Raw genomic sequence first — 10,454 nt, forward strand, 5'->3', positions numbered from 1 at the left:
AGCTCTGGCAAGTTCTGGCTGGGAAAAAATGCCCTGTGGTGGGCCTGATCAATACATAAATGGAAAAGCTCAGAATATAATTTGAAAATGAACTCTAGATAGCAGGGCTTGATCTTTTAATCATTGTCACTGTAAGGAAGCCTTTGTAGCTTCCTTCCAACACCTGTCCTGAAATCAGCACATCTGGTTAAGGCTGTTTGTTGATGAAGTAGGAGGAGAAAGAGAGAGTGGGCGCTTGCGTGTCTCTTATTTTTGTGAACAATTGTGAATATGCAGGCATACACAGCATCTGATACAGAGAACATTGAAGTTCCACCATTCAGAGATTATCTGCTAACCAACCATAAGCCCCAAAATAAAGGGATAAAATAAAATAAATCTGAGGAACTTGAGAAAATTTCACACAACATCCAAATTCATTCCCAGTCAGATGGTATAGTACCCTGTTATGTACTGAAGTTCTCACCCTGGGCCAGCAGGGGGATACTGTAGATAGTTTTCACTCAGGTCCACATATGCAAATAAAGGATTGAAAGTGACGTTCAGTGATTGGATAGTTACAGAAAATGGTTACTGTTGCGTTCTAGTGGAGCTCTATATTAGCAGGCTAGCTGAACCCTTCAGTTTAGTTTAGTTCTGTTCTGGCCTGTGAATAAACAAGAGCTGTTTGAAGAATTGCTGTGTCGTTTGATATGTTCATCCACAACTTAACATACCCCATACCGGTCATTTTGGCACCTAAGGCACTAAATCACACAAGTGCATCTTCCCACATCCCAGCAAGAAAAATACAACAGAGCAGCAATGTATTATATAATAATAGTGAGGTTTCTGGAGTGGAAGCCTTTGGGCAGGCTTTTCCCACAATTTGAATTCCTGTCACTACTACTTGTTACATTTGTAGCTGAAATCTGTACAGTAATTTGTTTACCAGTGTTCTAATTTCGCTGTTTAATTTTGATTTAGATTGTGCATATTTTTGCCTTTGGGTGAAGAGATTAGAAATACTGTTAATGTATACAGAAATAAAATTTTGCTGGTCTTTCATTATGCCCAGGAATCAACTGATTGAGACCAGGCAGTGATGCTCATGAAACCTCAAGATTCCAGGAATCCTTAATAATAATAATAATAAGAATAATAATAATAATAATAATAAACAAACCTGCTTTAACCCTTTCCCTGCTCACAATAACCCTCACCTTAATTCATATTCAGCCATCTAAGACTCCTCTGAAATGATCCGTTTTCTTGATGCAGTGAAGAGATCCACAAAGCCACCCCACCCTCTTGTTCTGATATCTTCGGGAGAAGAAATGGCTGAGTTGTAAACCCTACACAAATCCAGAGTGGAGTCCCTAAGGTGGTTGGATGGTGTCTTTTACACATCTTTCCAGCAACTCATAAAGCCAAGCTGGTGCCAAACATATTGCTCTGCTTTCCTTTGAACTACAGTCGTACCTTGGTTCTCAAATGCCTTGGTACGCGTACATTTTAGCTCCTGAACGCCGCAAACCCAGAAGTGTTCCGGTTTGCAAATGTTTTTTGGAAGCCGAACGTATGACACAGCTTCCGCGGCTTCCTACTGAGTGCAGGAAGCTCCTGCAGCCAATTGGAAGCCGTGCCTTGGTTTTCGAACATTTTTGGATTATGTTCGAGAACCGAGGTACAACTGTACTCTATCCAGTGAGCCATATTGCACATCAACTGTTACCTTACCAGTTTTTGAAGGAGAGAAAAAAGGAGTTGAACCTGACACCTTCTATTTATTTTTATTTACTTATTGCATTTATATACTGCCCTATACCTGGAGGTCTCGGGGCGGTTCACAGAAAAGATCACAATATATAAAATCAAAATAAAAACAATAACCCAATAACACCCCCACAAAAAGAGCCACATTCTAAAAGGGTATAGGGTGTCGATCAGGCCAACCAAAGGCCTGGTTAAAAAGGAACATTTTTGCCTGGCGCCTAAAAGTGTACAGTGGTACCTCAAGTTACAAACACCTCAGGTTACAAACGCTTCAGGTTACAAACTCCGCTAACCTGGAAGAGTTACCCTGAGTTGAGAACTTTGCCCCAGGATGAGAATGGAAATCGTGTGCTGGTGGCGCAGCGGCAGCAAGAGGCCCCATTAGCGAAAGCACGCCTCTACAGTGATACCTCGGGTTACGTACGCTTCAGGTTAAATATGCTTCAGGTTACAGACTCCGCTAACCCTGGGTTAAGAACTTTGCTTCAGGATGAGAACAGAAATCGTGCGGCGGCAGCGGGAGGCCCCATTAGCTAAAGTGGTACCTCAGGTTACGAACAGTTTCAGGTTAAGAACGGATCTGTGGAACGAATTAAGTTCTTAACCCGAGGTACCACTGTAAGAAGTTTCAGGTTAAGAATGGACCTCTGGAACGAATTAAGTTCGTAACTAGAGGTACCACTGTATAATGAAGTCGCCAGGCAAAGTGTGTGTTCTCAAAGTGTGTGTTCTACCACCCTGGGGAGGTCACTTTGGTGCAGCGGTTTGACCCCCAGAAGAACACTCCATTGTCTCTAGAGACAGACAGATGCCAACAACAAAGCTGGGGATGACAAGGGTCATGCTCTTTGTTTACCACGAGGTGGCAATATCCATCAGAAATCCAGTGGTAGGGCTCTGGAAAAGCAAAACTGCCCTGTCTTGTGTGATTACACAACAGTAGTCTCGAATTACATTTGCCATACATCTGGAATTTCCCGGACATATGCAGAATACAGACGTCGGAAGCAGTGTGTGGGTGGAAACTGTCTAAATGTTCGGGAAATCTGGCAGCCAATGATTTCCCTTAAAAAACGTCCCTTAACAAAACAAAACAAAACTCAACAACTTTTTTACTGTTTGAAATATGGCAATCGTACTTAAGTCTGCTTGGCAGCACAAGGAAGCCTTTACAGCAAGATACATGAAGCATGTATTAGAAGGGCAACGCACTGAAAACAAACTTGTTATAATGCAAAAGGGCCTTGTGGCACCTTACAGATGGTGGCTGCATATTCGCCATACATTTAAAGCACACAAACACCAAGTATAGTAAGAATCATAGTTTGTGGGGAAATGATTGCTTGTACATAAGAGCATGAGCAGAGTTCTTATTATTGCAGAGTGATTTTACAGCACGAGATATTGTTAAGAGCATGATGAGCGCGTGAACACCTCATACTAGACTAAATGATTGGCTCACGTAGCATAACACTCTCTTTGTCTGCCGGCAGAGACAAGGTTACATTCCTTTGGTTTTTACTCTTTTGGGTATGGGCAGAACAAACGCTGTGCTGGAGGAGAGAGGATGAATTATTTTTTACTCCAACAATAAACATTGCTGCTGCAGCCAAAGCTTTTTCTTCAAGTCATCTTGGTGTGAGACTGATTATTTCGGATGTCGAGCAGGTTCTCGACAATAGTTTGTTACGAGTGCTGGTAAATGTAGTTCTGGGAGGAGTAAACTACAATTCCCATGATTCTTTGGGGTGGGGAAATATGCTTTAAATAGGTTGTGTGCATACATAAATTTATTGTGACATAACTTTCCTGGAGTACAGTCCACTTCAGTTTGGTGACCTCCAGTTCACCAATTGATTGAAGACCTACCCTGATTTGTTTGCACAAAGCTTACGCTGAGGTTTGATTATATCTAGTGTTTAATAAGCACTTGTTCTAACTTATTGTGGTTATATAACGGGCATTCATTCTGCATTCAATACAGTTTGTTTGCTGTTTACATATCTTTCCGTTATTCGTTCACACAATACTTTTTAATGCATTTTCCCATTATTTTCCAAAGCACACCCTATACCCCTTTGGTATTTTAAGACTAGAATTGTTGCACCAGTGCTTTGATCCACTTTAAATGCTCAAACTAGTACCTAACTCTTGCAAAACCCTTGCAGTCTGGAGCTGCTCTTTTCAGTTGCATGGAGTGATCCTCAGTTTTCAGGTATGCAAACATACAGTGGGAGGGTATAAACAGTCAGGTCAAGTCAGGGGAAAACAAAGTGCACAAAAGTACAGTAATATTTACGTAATTAGCGGTGGTAGTTTCTGTGTTCAACTAAAAACACTACTTGGGTGGATTTTACCTCAGCCTTCCTCATTTTCAGGCTTCCCTATTTCACAAGTTTTCACACTTCCTCCCAGTTTTGCAAGAGCCTGAACTTCCTTTATAGAAGTCCTTTGGTTTCCATGCTTAACGTTTTCTTAACCTAATGCCTTGGCGTTTGTTTTTGCCAACTAGTTTCTCTGTATTTCTTTTCATATCGGATGAACGTAACGATAAAGTATTTTCATCCGATGCTAAATTGTTCTGAAATTTATTCCCTATCATGCGGTGCCCCCTCACACATTCTCTCTCATTCCATCTTCCTTATACAATACCACCCCCGTTTTAAATAAATCTTTGACTCCTTTTAAAACACACCTCAAAATCAACGCAAACATGCTTTATGGCCTCAATACTTCATCTTCTATTTCTGTGAAATAACCTTGGCCAGGTTGTTTGCTTACACTGTGCCTGAGTTTATTGTACTCAGTTGAACTCTGTTTGGGCAGAACAAACAACACATTCTGGGTAGTTCTGTAATTGTTTTAAGTTCTGTCGTTACTTTACCCATGCCTTTCTTTTAATATTGAAAAGCAGCTTCATGTGGCTTCATGTTGAGTATGGGAGACAGACAGACAGACACACACACACACACACACACACACTTTTAATCTATCCTTTTTCATCCCAGCCACATCTTTTCTCTTCAGGCAACACAAGATCTGGTGGTTGACAGAGTTTAGGATTACAGAAAATAAAATGGCTTTGGTATAGCTAGAGTTATGGATATGGAAAAACATCATGAGGCTTCTTTCATCATAAAGGGGACTAAAATATCAAGGAACAGAGCACCAGGGAACCAGTTTCGTTCCACTGTGCACCTAACATAGGGGATATTTTCCTATAGACCAACCTGCTGTTTTTTATTCCTTTACCCGCCAAGTGGGAGCTATTTCTTTGCTGATAACATGCAGTGCCCAAAATGAAATACTTCCTGACAGATTTAATTGCTCTGGTATTCCAAGCTCTTACTAAAAAATTTAAAGAAATCAAACGATGCACCACTTATAGTACTGCTTATCAAAGCAAGAGGCCAAAGACTGTCTCGCAGTGATATGTTCTGATTTGGGATCAATGGGGTCTGTTTGTTCACATGTAAGCAAAATCTTAAGCCTGTCAGGGCCAAACTCAGGATTTTCAAATTTCGGATTAAAAACCACAGGCCCTCCTGAAGGCAATGGGAATGTTGTTAAAATAGCGTTTCATCCCATGATTTGCTTATTGCTCTAATTAATTTTGCACTGTATATGTAACTACAAACAAATAAAGGGAGCTATGTTGCCTATCTTAGCGTACAACCAATTCAGCTGATTTCAGTGTTCTATAAACTGCACAGCTGCGTCACGTAAGCACATGAAAAATCATTTTTAGGCAGATGTTTGTATGCTGTTGTTAAGCAGGCAGCCTGGAGGTTGCAGCGGAACCGCTTGAAACTATACTAAAAGAACTGCACAGATCCCACCCACTCCATTTCCCTCTAATGTTAGCAATCAATTTGTTACCTACAAAAGTGCTAGTATTAGCAAAAGAGAATTCTGAACTTGTTGTTGCTGTTTAGTCGTTTAGTCGTGTCCGACTCTTCGTGACCCCATGGACCAGAGCACGCCAGGCACTCCTGTCTTCCACTTCCTCCCGCAGTTTGGTCAAACTCATGCTGGTAGCTTCGAGAACACTGTCCAACCATCTTGTCCTCTGCCGTCCCCTTCTCCTTGTGCCCTCCATCTTTCCCAACATCAGGGTCTTTTCCAGGGAGTCTTCTCTTCTCATGAGGTGGCCAAAGTACTGGAGCCTCAGCTTCAGGATCTGTCCTTTCAGTGAGCACTCAGGGCTGATTTCCTTCAGGATGGATCAGTTTGATCTTCTTGCAGTCCATGCAAAAAGTCCATAGACAAATAAAGCGTCTCAATTTTAGGCAGGTTTATCGGTGGCTATTAGTCACAATAGTTATGAGGTACCCCTGTAATAGCAGTTGCGGGGGGTGGGGAGTAGAAACAGGGGAGTGGCGTTATCTTCAAGACCTGCATGTAGGCTTCTTGGAAGCACCCTGGCTGGCTACTTCTGGAAACAGAATGACTCCTGGATGTGTCCAGACAAGGCATTTACTCCAGAAAAGCTATATAATGTATTCACTTGCTTCTTAGGGGGCATCCACATGACACTTGAGCCTTTTAATACTGCAAAAATGAAGTGGCATTGGAATGATTTTACACAACACCAGGGAGAGTGCTGTTTTCCTTATGCACTGCAACATAGGTTTAAACCTGATTTTACAGGGAATTAGAGCAGGGGCACTTCCTGAGTTTTTTTAAAATTAAATAATTAGTGCAATTTTGCTTTAACAACTGGGCAACAGACCAGGAAAGGTGATTTCCCAGAAAACAGGAAGTGCCATTATCTGTTGCCACACATCCAACTGCTCTAGCCCTCTGGGATCCTGTGAAACTGCCTTGCCTCCCCAACCCCCTCTCCCTTCAGCATCTCTGAAAAACTGCAAGATATCTGCGGAGGAGAGCGGGAACTCACAGGGACTTACCAAAGTCTCTCTACCTCTGGCTGGGCAATAAACCTTTTCTCTCTCTCTTGCCCAGCCCGAGGTTCTGAAGAACCAGAAAATCCAGGCAACCTGTACCGAGAGGTGAAGCTAGGGCAAGACTGGGGGTCAAAAGAGAGGAAGGCAACCACAGCTGCTTTTACAGCCCAAACTTGTACCTTTTCTCGGAAACAAGTCCCACCACATAATAATAATAATAATAATAATAATAATAATAATAATAATAATAATAATAATAATAAAATTTATTATTTATACCCCACCCATCTGGCTGAGTTTCTCCAGCCCCTCTACGCGGCTCCCAATCAAGGTTTAAAAACAATAAAGAATTAAATATTAAAAACTTCCCTGAACAGGGCTGCCTTCAGATATCTTTTGAAGATAGGATAGCTGCTTATTTCCTTCACATCTGAAGGGAGGGTGTTCCACAGGGTGGGCGCCACTACCGAGAAGGCCCTCTGCTGTCTGGTTCCCTAAATGAGGTTTATTCTTATGCAACTCTGTGGGAGTAAAGAGACTCAGCTTGTTTATTAATACATGGTGGTGAGAGAAGCAACCCACTATTCCAATTATGCGCAAGCTACTGATAAGTTAGGGAGTTAAGTCAGGAGCTATTTTTACTGCATGATTAGCAACGATGCCTGTTTTTGTTTTCTTTAATGCACACTCAGTGTGGCTCTTCCATGTCTTATCAGGATCACAGCACAAAGGGAGGGGAGGTTTAACCCTGTGATCCTCAGCTGTGATCCAAATGAAAATCCCCTCTGTGGCAATTAGCATTAGGGGAGAAGCAACTCTGTCATATTGGCATGTGTGATAGGGGGCTAAGTGCTTGCCAGCATCGTAGTAGGACCACGTCATACAGATGTCCATGCTGGTCAAGTGATTGACGACATGCGGCAATATCAAAGAACAATTACCCAGTTCAAACACTCTGTGGGATATGCTTTACTTGCGTTGAGTCTGGTGGCATGCCTCACTGAGGATGTTCCGGGCAGGATGAGGAGACCAGGAACTGAAGGTGTTAAAAGTGATATAATAGTGCTATAAGCCTGTGTTTTACACCACCATGTATACAAAAAGAGCACATTGGTTCATGCATTTAATGGCAAATTAAAATCCCAGGGGTGCATCCAGAGGATAAAACAGGCTGGCTGAAAGAGTACTAATTCATACTAAGAGTAATGTCAGGGACCTTGTAAGCCTCCCAGAAGTAACTCAGATTAACCAAAGATTAACTCCTTTTAACCAACCAGTCATAGATGTCAATAATCAAATTGGTGTTGTTGTTGTTGTTGTTTTTAAACAAGCCCTTTCCCCAGTCGTCCAGCACACATCACATATGGTTGTTTCCTAAGTTTGTGTTGCAGCTGAGGTGGCACTAGGTTGCGGGTTCGATCCTCATACGGGACAGCTACATTTTCCTGCAATGCAGGGGGTTGGACTTCCAGTCTACAATTCCTATGATCATGAGTTATACCAAAACTATACTAGCTGCCATAGAAATATTTCATATATTAAGTGGTGTGCAAATTGTGTTACTAAATACCGAAATTAAGAGACTTTGCCCTTCACATAGATATAGAAAGTGCTCTTCACATTGACTTTTAAACTGCAAATCCCGTTCTTCTGAGTTAATGGGTCAAGCAGAATGAGGGTTGCTCAGCAGTCTACAGATAAGTTTACAATGGTGAGAACTCCCTCGTAAACTGGGTGGAGAGCCTTTATCCAGACCGAGGACTGAATTTCCATCTGGGGAATATTGGGTGGGATTGGGGGGCAAATGCCACAGGTGGGCAGGGCCAAAGTGGGCAGAACAATGAATGTCAATGTTACCTTCTTTGGGTAGGTTGGTTTCCTGCACACCCCTCTCTATCTTCTATCCCGGCAACCAACTGGCATTATCAAGAGTACAAGGGCACATTCCAGCTGGGCAAAGGTACTCAAGTGGGGGGGGGGACGGAACAGGGCTGCTTAAGGGTGGGGCCTGGGGAAAGGGGTGTGGCTTGGAAGGTGGTGTATTGAGGGAAGTGGCTAGTCACAGCCACTGCCCCAACTCACTTGTTTCCGCTTGGGAAGCGCAGCAGGCTCAGTCCCAACAAGCCCCACACTGGCAAGTGAGAGAGAACAAGCTTGCAGAGGCAGGGCCAGTTGCTTCTTGCCACCTCTTCAGCTGTCCTGCAAGGAGTAGCTACTCATATTTAAGAAAATGGATATACCTTATGATTGAAAACAGGCTCTATAACATAGCTGTCAACCGTCCCTTATTTGGTGGGAAAGTCCCTTATCCCAGTGGTGTGTAGCACTGCTGTCCCTTACTGATGATGTCCCTTAAATTTCCCGGGTTTCAAAGGAAGCAGCTCCTCTCCCTCCCTCCCTGCCGGTCAGGGAGGAGGGAAGCTCCAACTGTGTTGCTTGGCTGCATTGCTCACCCAATAAGGAGTCTAAGAATGACTGGGGGTGGAGCTTGCCTGCCTTGTGCCAATCAAATCGGCCACATTGCCTGGGGACTCCAGCGGAGAGGGGACGGTGGTTTTCCTTGTTGCATCCCCTTTGCCGGGTTGCTGTGCTGTGGGAACCACCGCTAGAGGCATCGTTTGGCTGCTGGCTGGGCTTTCTGCCTTTGGCTCGGAGAGGCTCAGAAGTTGAACAAAACCTGTGCTCTGAAAATCCCTTATTTTGGCTGCTGATCCCTTATTTTCGAGGCTGCTGGTCCCTTATTTTAAAATCTGTAAATTGACAGCTATGCTCTATAAGCAGTTCACAAAAACAAAGCTCTCTCTCTCTCTCCACATATATACATACCAGCAGTCAAACTAAAAACTTATGTTGATGCCTACATTTCTGAATAGGCACAATGGAAGAAAAATGTTTGCAGCCGGTGCTGAAAAAAGCACGGCAAAGGCTGACATCAATAGGCAGTGAGTTCCAAAGTGGGGTGCTGCCACACTAAAAGCTTGATTTCTTACAATTGCAGAATGAGTATTGTGCTGCACTTGTAACAGGGCCAGTTCAACCAATCAAAGCAGTTGAATAGGCACATACTATACAGGGTAATCCAATTCTCCAAGTAAACTAGTTCCAAATAAGTTAAGGGCTTTATACTGCTAAAGACAAGTTTTAAAATGTTTTTTAAACAACAGTAGAAGTTTGAATAAAGCAGGGATGGACACATAAAGAGGCTCTATGGGGATATGGAGGGGTGGCGACAAGGGGAAAGGTGGGGCTGGCAAGCAGGGGTTGCAGACCCTAATATAAGTTACTGGATTTGTACCCCACCTTTTTCTGCAAGAAGCCCAAGGTGGCACGCACACCCTTCTCCTGTGAAAATTGGGTTAGGCAGAGAGGCAGAGACTGGCCCAATGTCACCTGGGCTTTGAACCCTGGTCTCGCAAGTCGTAGTGGGATGTGAAAGTAGTAAACTTGTAGAAGAAGAAGAAGAGTTTGGATTTGATATCCCGCTTTATCACTACCCGAAGGAGTCTCAAAGTGGCTAACATTCTCCTTTCCCTTCCTCCCTCACAGCAAACACTCTGTGAGGTGAGGCTGAGAGACTTCAGAGAAGTGTGACTGGCCCAAGGTCACCCAGCAGCTCCATGCGGAGGAGCGGGGATGCAAACCCTTGAAGGATGTCAAAATCATGGGATTCATATTAAGAACGCTATTTGTGCCATGATGAAATAAAAAGACATCCTAGATATTTTGCACGTCATCCTCTAGTTTAGCATTCCACCAATATACCAATTCACCATTATTTATCCATCTAATTTG

This window comes from Podarcis vaucheri (assembly GCF_965113315.1).
Source record: "Podarcis vaucheri genome assembly, chromosome: 1".
NCBI classification, from domain to species: Eukaryota; Metazoa; Chordata; class Lepidosauria; order Squamata; family Lacertidae; genus Podarcis; species Podarcis vaucheri.